Source organism: Numida meleagris, chromosome 8, assembly GCF_002078875.1.
Source record: "Numida meleagris isolate 19003 breed g44 Domestic line chromosome 8, NumMel1.0, whole genome shotgun sequence".
In the NCBI taxonomy this organism is placed as follows: Eukaryota; Metazoa; Chordata; class Aves; order Galliformes; family Numididae; genus Numida; species Numida meleagris.
Window position 1 is genome coordinate 3744607 of NC_034416.1, and position 10578 is coordinate 3755184.

General features: G+C 45.5%; 1 long non-coding RNA gene across 1 annotated transcript in view; it reads right to left on the reverse strand.

The window, feature by feature from the left end:
* LOC110403072 overlaps positions 8530–10578 on the reverse strand; it is a 47450-nt gene continuing 45401 nt past the window's right edge. Inside the window, exon 5 of the long non-coding RNA XR_002441488.1 lies at positions 8530–10478. This is a non-coding gene — a long non-coding RNA (uncharacterized LOC110403072). The remainder of the gene's footprint in view (positions 10479–10578) is intronic.

Here is a 10578-nt window from a genome sequence, read left to right on the forward strand (position 1 = left end):
CATTTTCTTACTGAAGAAAGTGCCTGTGTTTCACAGAAAATGCCTATTTTAGGATAAACTGCAGCAGTTATCTCTGGAACAACTACGCAACTCAGCTTGCATTAAATGCCAGTGATTAGAGGTAGTTTTTAGCACTGGGACCTTTTTGCCACATGTGTGTCTGAAACAGCCCACCCAGGGCTATGACACAGCCAGCAAACAGGGTGTCAGCTGCGTTCCCCAGCTTCATGGCATTCTGCTCACTGTGCCCCATGAATGCTTTTGAAACACAACCTCAAAGGGATTGGGATGCCTAATTCCCATTGTGGCAGCTTTGAAGACTGATTCATCCCAGTTTGTTTCCTCTCCAGCACGGTTCAAACTCAGGCTGTTATTTAATTAGAGTTTACTATGATCAGGGAGGTGCTGGTTAGATACAGGTACAAGAAGAAAACATGCAAAAGATTGGGAAAAAATCATTCTCCTCCACCTGGAGCAGGTAAGCATGTTGTTTGGCCTGATTGCATGTCTGTAAAAACTCAAAACACAACAAAAATAAATGTGCAATAGCTGCGAAACACCTACTATTCACTCTCATGTAATAGAAGAGTCATGGGCTGAATGGGGAACCAAGATGTGGAGCTGGGAGAGAAGCAGCCCATGACCTGTCTCTGCTGGAACCCGCCAAGGTGAAGCAGCCTTGGGTTCAACCTGCTCTCGCCGAAGCACCAGCAATCTCTGCCCTGCACAGCGAGGGACACCAAGGAAGAGAAGGCGTATTATCCATTTGAAGCTACGAAAGCAGGCAAAATGTAATTATAATCACCCAAACTGGACTTCTGCCAGGACATCAGGGCTAATGGTCTTGCTCTTGCAAGAAGTGCCAATGGGATTTTTCTAATGATCACAAGTGGTCAGGACCTCCGTTTCACATCTCATTTGGAAGATAATGAAGAAGTCTCCCATTTATTTTTGGTCCTAAGGGAGGTAAGAACAAATCGACTATGTCAAAGGGCGTGAGGACTTAGAAATGGGGATGCTTTTACTGGAGATGTGGCTGAGAGCTCTGACAGCTGGGAGGGATGGCAGAGGGAAAACAAGGAGCAAGGAGGAAACGTGTGCGATTTCGTATGACTCCTGCTGGTGCCTCCACTTTTTCTGAACGTGCCGTGACTCCAGTGACATTGCAGAAAGGAAGGTGAATCTTTTTTTCGTATGAGTTATTCCTGCTGCAAAATGTATTTGAAGGGAATGAGTTTATAAAGCTACCTCTGAGATAATTGGCAAGGATACTCCACTCTCCTGTGAAGGTTAGGAGTGGGTTATAGGAGGGACTTCTGTTTAAACTTGGAGCAATGAGAAATTAATAGATCTCACAGTGTCAGTCCCAAGGCAGAGGATCATGATAAACTGGAAACAGGCAGAGAGGCTCTCTTCAACTTACAGAGGGGGAGAAGAGAGATGTATCAGACCCCTGGGAGCTACGCAGATTCAAACTGACACCTCTGCAGAAGACAAGGGTGGTGACTGCCAATAGAAGGTCAGTGCAATTGGAGAGGCAGCAGACATAGCCTTACCCCCTGAGGAGAACAGGGTCCCAGAGGTTCCACGTGCTGCTGGGCTGGAGCAGGGAGCTCTGCCCTGGGAAGATACACACTAGCAAGCACAGCCTTTTAAAGAGAAAGCTGCCATGCATGTAGAGGATGATTTCACTGTATACAGGAATAATTGTTTCTATATCTAGACCCTTTGCAAGGCCTACATTGCCCTCTTTTTTTCCTCTCTTTTTTCTGGCAGGAGCATAAGAAAAAGTGATCACACTCTGGAAAACAGTAGGGAGGCTTGAACAAGAGGAAGAATTGGCAAGGCCTCTTCTGGAAGGTCATCAGGTGGACATTGGCTGTTGTATAGATGGAGTTGCCCGAGTGGAGAAAGAACTGGCTGTGATATTGATGAGAACAAGTAGTTAAATGAAAGCAGTCTGGGCTGCAAAGTATACACTGCCATTGATATCAATATTGGAATCAGTTTAATTAATTTGTATGGTCAATAACCTGGAAGGAGGAAGGCATACGTCAGCTATGCAATTTGTTCACGGTTCACAAGCATGGCAGAGCTGTCAACACACAAGGTGATGGCTCTGCCTTGGACCGTAGAATCATAGAATCATTAAGGCTGGAAAAGACCAAGATCCCCAAGTCCACCCCCACCCTGCCCATAGCCACGTCCCTCAGTGCCACATCTCCCACGGTTCTGGAACACTTCCGGGGACGGTGACCCCAGCACTCCCTGAGCAGCCTGTGCCAGTGCATCACTGCTCTTTCTGAAAATATTTTTTTCTGAATATCCAACCTGAACCTCCCTTGGCATAACTTAAGGCCATTACCTCTTGTCTCCTGCAAACACCCACCCTGCAGTGCCAGGACAGGCGACTATGGGGAACGTGCCATCATTAGTGCACACCAGCACTGCTCCCATTTCTGGTGTGAAGGAAAGGGGACAGCATATGGGAAGGTGAGGACATAAATATCAGTCCTCAGGGAGTGAGGCTAAGAATTCCCTCGTGTTTTCCGATCTGCAAACCCTGTCAGGAGCTTTCGATTCTCTCGAAGCAGAGAAAGGAAGAGACAGATGCTGAGATAATTACTATCCTGGCAAAGAACTTATTCTTATATCCAGAAGGAGAGTTACAGTCTCACAGCTGTCTTCAGGATGGAGTGAAAGCATTTTTTCCATGGTACATTGCAATGGCAATTAATTTACTCAATAAGCTTAAACTAACCTTTATTTTAAAGAGGAAGACAACTAGCTGTATGAAGCATCTTCTAACGTGACATTTACCAAGGACAATGGGATAATCATTTGAAAAGCAATTAAAGGTGCATTTTTTACGTTTTCCCCTTGCAGCCCCCCTTACTCCGTGTCTCTCCCTCCATAGCATATTTCCAAATGCTCAGGGCTCCCCAGAGCCCAGTGCTTGGGGGCAAACCTGGGCACTGGCTCTGTAAAATGGGAAATGTCTTCTTCTGGAGCTGTGATCATAGCGTTGGACCATTCTCCTGCACAGGAGGTGTGTGAAACTGTTCAGGTTACCTTCTCTACTGCACAAAACTGGAAAGCTTTTTCAAAGAGCTCCAGTCTTTCAGTAGAAAATGATGAAATGTTAAATTCTGAGCTCCAGCAGTCTCTTCCAGTCTTACAGAAGAGTTTTTTTCCCTAGACAAACATTGCTAAAGTGCACTGAAGGGGAAAAATGCCAAATAAGTGCTCAACAACATTCTATTCTACTAAATAATCCCTTTATCTTAATGGAAACAGTATTTGGACCATTTAAAATAATGCATTCTACCTTTTTAATCAACAAAACCTCTATAATAATGCATGTGTAATTACTGCCAAGAACACGACAATATCTCATTCTAAATTACAATAGAGGAGGCAGCAACGAGCCGAGAGGCACAGTTCATGGAAAAACTAACAGCACGGTCTGGCTGGTACTTTTCTCATGAAGCATTTAGTCAGGAGTTGGCATACAAGTGCCTGCCAGGGCACCAAGGCTGGTGCCAGCCAAGGAGTGGGAGGTGGAAGGGAATCAGACAGGTCACCTCCTCAGCAGCCACCCGCCCTGAAAGCACTGTTTGTTTTGAGGCTCCCCTGCCTTCATGCCTTTGACACGTAGCACACACAGCAGCAAGACAAAATACCTCCAGTCCCACCTATTGTTTTGTGGGATGACCTGTCAAAGCGTAATTAGATCATCCCATGTGCGGTTGTTGTAGAGAAGCTTTGTGATCCTTGAGTTTCAAGATGCCAAGGAGATAACCTAACCTTTGGAATAACAGTATGTTAAAACCAGGAGCTATCTGTTACTGGCGATGCCGCTTACATGTCTTTGCTGCAGAAGCACCGTGAGGGAAGGGCAAACCGAAAATCCAAGACACAATAATTACAGTAAAAATGAATGAAACAAACATGCAGCAAATGGGATCTGATAAAAAAAAAAAAGTCTCTGCAGAAATCAGCAGCATTGCAGAGAGCTTCAGGAGTCCTCATGGAGCACCATATCTCGCCCTGACCCGTCCGCTTTAATATTTGATCTCCTGTGCTGGCTCCAGCTGCTCCAGCACGATATCTTGGGGCTTCAGATCTCTAAAAACTATGCTGCTGGATTCTAGATGAACAGGAAAGGTCTGGACAAGACCGCTTACCAGAGGGAATTAGCTTACAATATTACTTCAGGCAGAGAGACTTGTGGGAAAATGAAGTGTTCTATTTAAATAACTCCTGCAAATGTGTAAGAGGGACCTGGGACAAGTTGATAAGAGAAAACAAATTGCATGCAAACAGATATTTTAACAGACAAAAACACTCAGCCATCACATGGACCGATGAAATGACCAAAGGGGCACCAAAAGAAGTGAGAGGCAAAGTGTGGTGAACACACACTTGCAGGAGCACTGATGCAGCCACAGCCCCTGCCCAGTGAGCAGCCCATGCCCCTGTGCACACATGGTGGGATGCTGGGTGCAGGGTGGTCCAGCCAGAGAGCAGGAATGCAGCACCATATGTTGGCTGCAGACATTTGGAAGGGATGGGGATGTGTGTCCCCAAACTTTCTGACATGAGGACATCAGCACCCAGCAAACACCCAGCAGCTGTGCGCCAGTGCCAAATGCAGAGGTAACACAACTCCCTACTCCTACTGCCTGCTATACTTAGCCATACACCCGGGAAATGTACTGGTCTTTCAGCTGCAACCACAAGTGGGAAGTCACACGCGTTTCGTTTTCCACCGTTCCCTTACTGATTTACCACTTCCTCAGACAGCGTCCTCCTCCTCTACTAGCCTGGCCTACATTCTTTCTTTCTAAATGCTCAACCTTGCATCTGCATGTCTTGAAATGCATATTTGTCTCCATGCACTTGGCTTAGCTACCTGCCCAGGCTGTGTATCGGTGAGCAGCTTTTTCTTCACCACATTCCCAATCTTGTAATCACTTGGAATTCTTATCAGTACATTCAAGGATTTTTCTTCCATACTATAGATAAAAATATAACAAAAAGCACAGGATGAAAGCTGATCCTTAGGAACAAAAATAAGATAAAGAGATTTCATTTTGGACATAGGCCACTATTATTATTAAATGTGTGCCCTAATGATTAAATACCATTTTTGATTGATAGAAAAAATTTGCAAAATCGTAAATGCATGGAGATATCTACATATATTAGGTCAATAGTATTGCTTTTATTGAGCCTGAGTGTAATCTAATGAGAAAACATCGTGTTAATGTGACAAGGTCTAGTTCTCACAGTCTTACACTGACTGACATGAATTATCTCACTTTCCTTCAGCACTTATTCACCAGGATCTGCCCTTGCATTATTCAACCCACATCACCACCCAGCCCCCGTCACTCACCTTGCCTCTAGGCTCTTTGAATTGTCCCTGATTTCTGAGATTAAACATTTCTGTCTAGCCTAATGAATCAGGGCAGTCATCGAGCAAGTTGACCGAACTAGGTTGCAGAATACAGCTCTTTTTAGATCTTTCTTGGGTACATCAGAGAGGGCCGTAGCTTCCATGCATCCAAGGTTCTTCATCCCACATGTACTCTGTAACAGCAGAGTGCCATGCTGTAACCTGTTAGCATGGAAACATCTCTGCTTGGTTTGGAACTGGTGAATTCTTTGACACTTGAACTTCAACTTCAAGAGATGTCAAGCGAAATGGCCTTGGTCAAGCAAAGAAATTTGGTGTAATGCAAGACTCAGCAGAGAAACCATGTGATTTCTAGGCCAGATCAAACTATCAGAGCAGTCCTAGTGAATGCAAAACCCAAAATGCATTGCTCAGCCCTACCCACCATGGCTTCACAGAATTACACAATCATTAATGTTGCAAAGACCAGTAAGATCCTCAACCCTTACCCCAGCCTACCCCACCATGCCCATCACCACATCCCTCAGTGCCATATCCCCACAGCTCTGGAACACCTCCAGGAACAGTGACTCCATCACACCCTGGGCAGCCTGTGCCAGTGCATCACTGCTCTTTTGGAGAAGAAATATTTCCTAATATCCAAACTGTTTCCAGACAGTTTACAAGAAGTCACATCGTCCTTATGTTCCTTATTCAATACCTTCCTTCTTAACTTCTGTTTTCAGAGGGTCAGAGGTTTTGTTTGCCTCTTTATGAAAGCTGTAGTGTAAAAATAATCCTGTGGATCCCCTTCTGGCTGGATGGACGCAGCTGCCTGGAATGGCTTCTCCCCCACATCTGCCCACTGAATACATCATGTCCGCAGAAGGGGCACCAGCATCTACCAATTGCAATCTTTCCATTAAGACCATTGATGCATGTCAAGCAATATCTGTCACACCAGCCCTTGGTCAGTCCTGCATGGGAAGAAACAAGGAGGCAACTCCCCCAGTGCCCTGTGGAGGGGAGAAGCACAAGGGCACATGCCTGCCACCAAGGAGAGAAGGCTGCTGTGAGGTGAGCAGCAGGTTCCTCATGCCCTTTGAACACATTGCAACAAGGCCATGACATTGCGCCATGCTTCCCAGCCAAGAGGTTATTGATATTTATAGCGGTGATATAGCAGATCATTTGGACATGGAAAAGAGACAGGAAATCAATTAGCATTGACGCATGTCTCCAGATTGTGAATTTGCTCATACAAATCCAAATAACCTTCCCTTTCCACACCCTGTGGTGCTCAGGATGGGAACAGGTCCTGACCGTCCTCCAAAGGGCCTCTGAAAACAGGAAGAAATGCAAACAGGAACTTCTGAAGGAAAACAGCAATTGCTTTGCTTTGCATGCAATAAGGACTGCGACGATCTCCCTGCTAAGCACTAAATGGAACTAACAAAGCACCAGCAGAATAACAACAGAGCAAAAAAACATTAAAACTGAGCCGTAAAAGAGGCATTACTAATTCACGTGGCAAGCACAGCTTTATTGCCGCCCATTCTCCTCTCTGCCAGGGATGCACACAGCAGGAAGGATGCAACACTGCTCTCTGCTCCCCTAACTCCACTGCAAACAGAACTCCTGCAACCTTTGTCCCTCTGTGAGCCTCATGCTCTGACCCAGGAAAGGCCAAAATTGCCATCTCCAGAACCACAAAGCAAAGTTTTTGTATGATCGAGGTGGGGGCTGAGAAAAGGAGTAGGATCTCTGCTCCACAGGCATGGGAGGTGCTAATGCTCCCTGGATGCCCATCATACATGCGGCTGTATCCACTGCAGTAGCATGGTGGTGCTTGGTGCCCAGATATTCCAACCAAGTTTTTGATAGAAAATATTCTGATCGGGGGAGTGGGAGGGAGAGATGTGCCGGCCGTCTCCCTGCAGATAAATCGAGGCTTTCTGGAAGCTGTAGCGCTCTGCAGCACAGCTTGGGGAGCTGTGAAAAGCAAACCACCAAGGAGCTGTGTGATGTGAAACCAACGCCTTTTGAATATCATCTAAGAGTGAGAGCATTCCCCCCGGAACTGCGCACAGATGAAGGAAGTGGCCCGTACAGGAGGGAGAAACAGCGCAGAGTGAGCAAACCACGTCTGCGTGCCATGAAACCCAGAGCATGCCAGCACTCAGAGCTGGAAGGAGGATGGACAGCCCAAGACCAAATCCCTCGTTGTTTGGGACCAAGGAGGAGCTCAGCAGCAAATCACCAAATTGCTCCAGGGGTGTGCAACCCTGGTTCAAACCGAGCACCTCATCATCCCGAGCATTTGGTGATTCACCAGCCTGAGCACACGCCACGCTGTTCTGCGTACGTCTGCTGCTCCTGTCAATCTGTCTCCTTGTGTACAGACAGGGAAAGAGAGAGCAGAGATCTCTGACAGTGGGCAGATTAATAATACATTTATTTTCTGCATGCATCATGAGGAAGGGGAAGAGCTGTAATTCAAGAGCCTCCCTGAGAGTTTTGCAAATTTTTCACAATAGGAGACGAGAGCAGGAAAGAAGCTTTGTGCCTCAACCCCTTAAAGCTGGTGCCACTCTGTATTGTAATGTAACATTTAAAAGGTGCACAAAGACCCGTGTGCACCATAAATACAAAGTGCAGGTATTAAACCGATCAATACAACCAGCGCATCATTTCCCACAAACTCTCAGGACAGCGGCTCAGTGGGGGTCCCATAGCACTGCTGCTCCTTGCCATCTTTAAGAAAGAGCTTCAGGGGCACCCAGAAGGGCTCCCAACTGGAGCTCATCTCCATAGGAGAACCAGAGCAGTGCAGACCAGGTCAGGGCTGGTTCCCCTGTGCTGCTGTTTTCTTGTCCACTTAAGCATCTGCATTCCATTTTAGGGAAGGAAATGGTTATTTAGACAGCCAAGGCTATTTCTCACAGTCTGTTTTTTTTTCCCTCCTAGCTCGTTTGCACATTCACCTACTTTCAAGCAAAGGGAAGCAGAAGATGAGATTTTCTGATATCAGAGTTGCTTTACATATCTGACAGGTAGGTACAAAACAAGGTGATAATGAAGGCATGTTGGCGTGTATTAATCAGAAACGCACACAGAAAGGCACAGGCTGAGACTAGTAATTTATATATCTCGCTTTCTTTGCAGCTTTTTGAAACCTTAAGAAAAGGAAAACCTAGAGAAATCTGAATAAAAATTACCATCAGATGCCTGCATTTCAGAGGCAGATCTGAGCAGGTCTCCCCTAGCGTGCCCACCCTGCAAGGTCACCATTTCCTCAGGACTGAACAACTAGAGCAAAACCAACACACACTGGAGGAAAAACCCCAAATAAGATATGCAGACCAGGACATGCTGGGGAAAGCTGAGCTGCTGGCTTGGCTGAGGGGCCTGTAGGCTAACCTGGCCAAGAAACTGCCTGTCAATTTCACAGTTTGCCTGAGAGGTTGAGAGTAAGGAGCAGACTGTTTTGTTTTCTAATGGCCAGCTGCTGTTTTGAGACTGCAAACCCTGTCAGTATAAGTACACAAAGTTTTTTTTCAACTCCTGATAAGGGTGATAGCATAGGAAAATGCTACACTACCAACAGGCAGCGCACTCCATGCCAATAACCCACCAAAGAAAATCCCTGTAGTAGAATCATAGTATATCTCAAGTTGGAAGGGACCCATAAGGATCATCAAGTCCAACTCCTGGCTCCAATACTATGACCTCAGTCTCTTCTTCTCTGTGCTGAACAAAGCTACTCCTCGTACATCTTCCCCCTCAAGACCCTTCACCACCTTCGTAGCTTCAGTATATGGGACCTCTTGGGAAAGTCTGAGTCCCTACAACATCACACAGATACCAGGTGCCATAAGAATGGGGAAAAACCAATTTCAAAGGAACTGGAATCAACTAAGTCATATTTTTCAATATGCCTGCATTATTGGTAACTCTTGCGATCAAGACACAGTATTATGCAGCCTCGTATATGCCTATGCTAGATACTGTTAGGTCATCATCTGAGTCAGTAGAGCTGCTGTTCCATCAGCATTTCAATTATAAAACTCCTTTGCAGAGATTAATAACATAGCTCATGCTTTAAGCCAAGAAGCAATTTTTTCCCCCTTCAAAATTTCATTAAAGTCTGCTGATAGAGCAAAAAGCACAGTGACTTTCTTTGTACTTTCAGATGCTACTTCTATGCTCTCTCACTATAGAGAAATTATGCTCCAGGCAATTAGTTCTTAGCTGGGACTAGTTGTTCCTGACCTCCAGTGTTTCAAAGGAAAACCCAGATCCTACACAGCTCAAATACCACTGCAAGAAGTCTGTACAACAACAGTGATTCCCCAGACATAGCAATGGCTGTAGTCTATACAACAGAACGATTAGTATTAGTCTCAGTATGCTGGATACAGCCAACTCCATGTGAAATAACATTCACAATTAAGTCTGCAAATGACTTCATGTATATTATAGATGGGAGCTGCACTGTGTGGTTTGATGGGTCTGAGCCACCACCCTTAAGCACATAGAACTGCTGCACTCCCTGCCTGTTTTGCATCAAAGCAATGGCTACAGGCCATGAGAAAGACATTGCTACTCTGCTTCACATCAGTCCCTTAAAGACACACCTGTGTCTTTTCCAACCCCAGCTGGAACTGGAATATTCTACCAGTTTTTATTATTTTCTCCCCATATCTCTGCCTTCCCTCCCTCTTATTTTCCCTGTGTTTCAGTGAGCCAAGAAGCTGGATTGCAGAAACTATCATCTTTACCCAAAGTGAAATTGAATCATAACATTATAGGATTTCTGTCCATAAGCATTCAATTCTCAATTTCAGCATGTTTTGTCTTGCTTTGCCTAAATGGTCTATAGAAAGATTCCCTAAGACCTTGATAGGATAAAAGAAGACTTGTTAACATAATAACAGCATTTCAGGGAATTCATTGCTGAGCTGCTGGTGGCTTTCAGCTCCTTCCAAGCTGCCTCAGTGGCTTTGTCCTGAGTACTGCTGGCAAAAATCTCATCTCCTTGCCCCAACAGAGTCCTGTAGGATGGGTCCAGAGCCATCTGCAAATCAGAAATACAAATTATCAGGTGAAAAGATGGCTGAATGCACACGAAAGACCTCAAAGATCATCAAGCCCAACCGTTAACCCATCACCGCCAT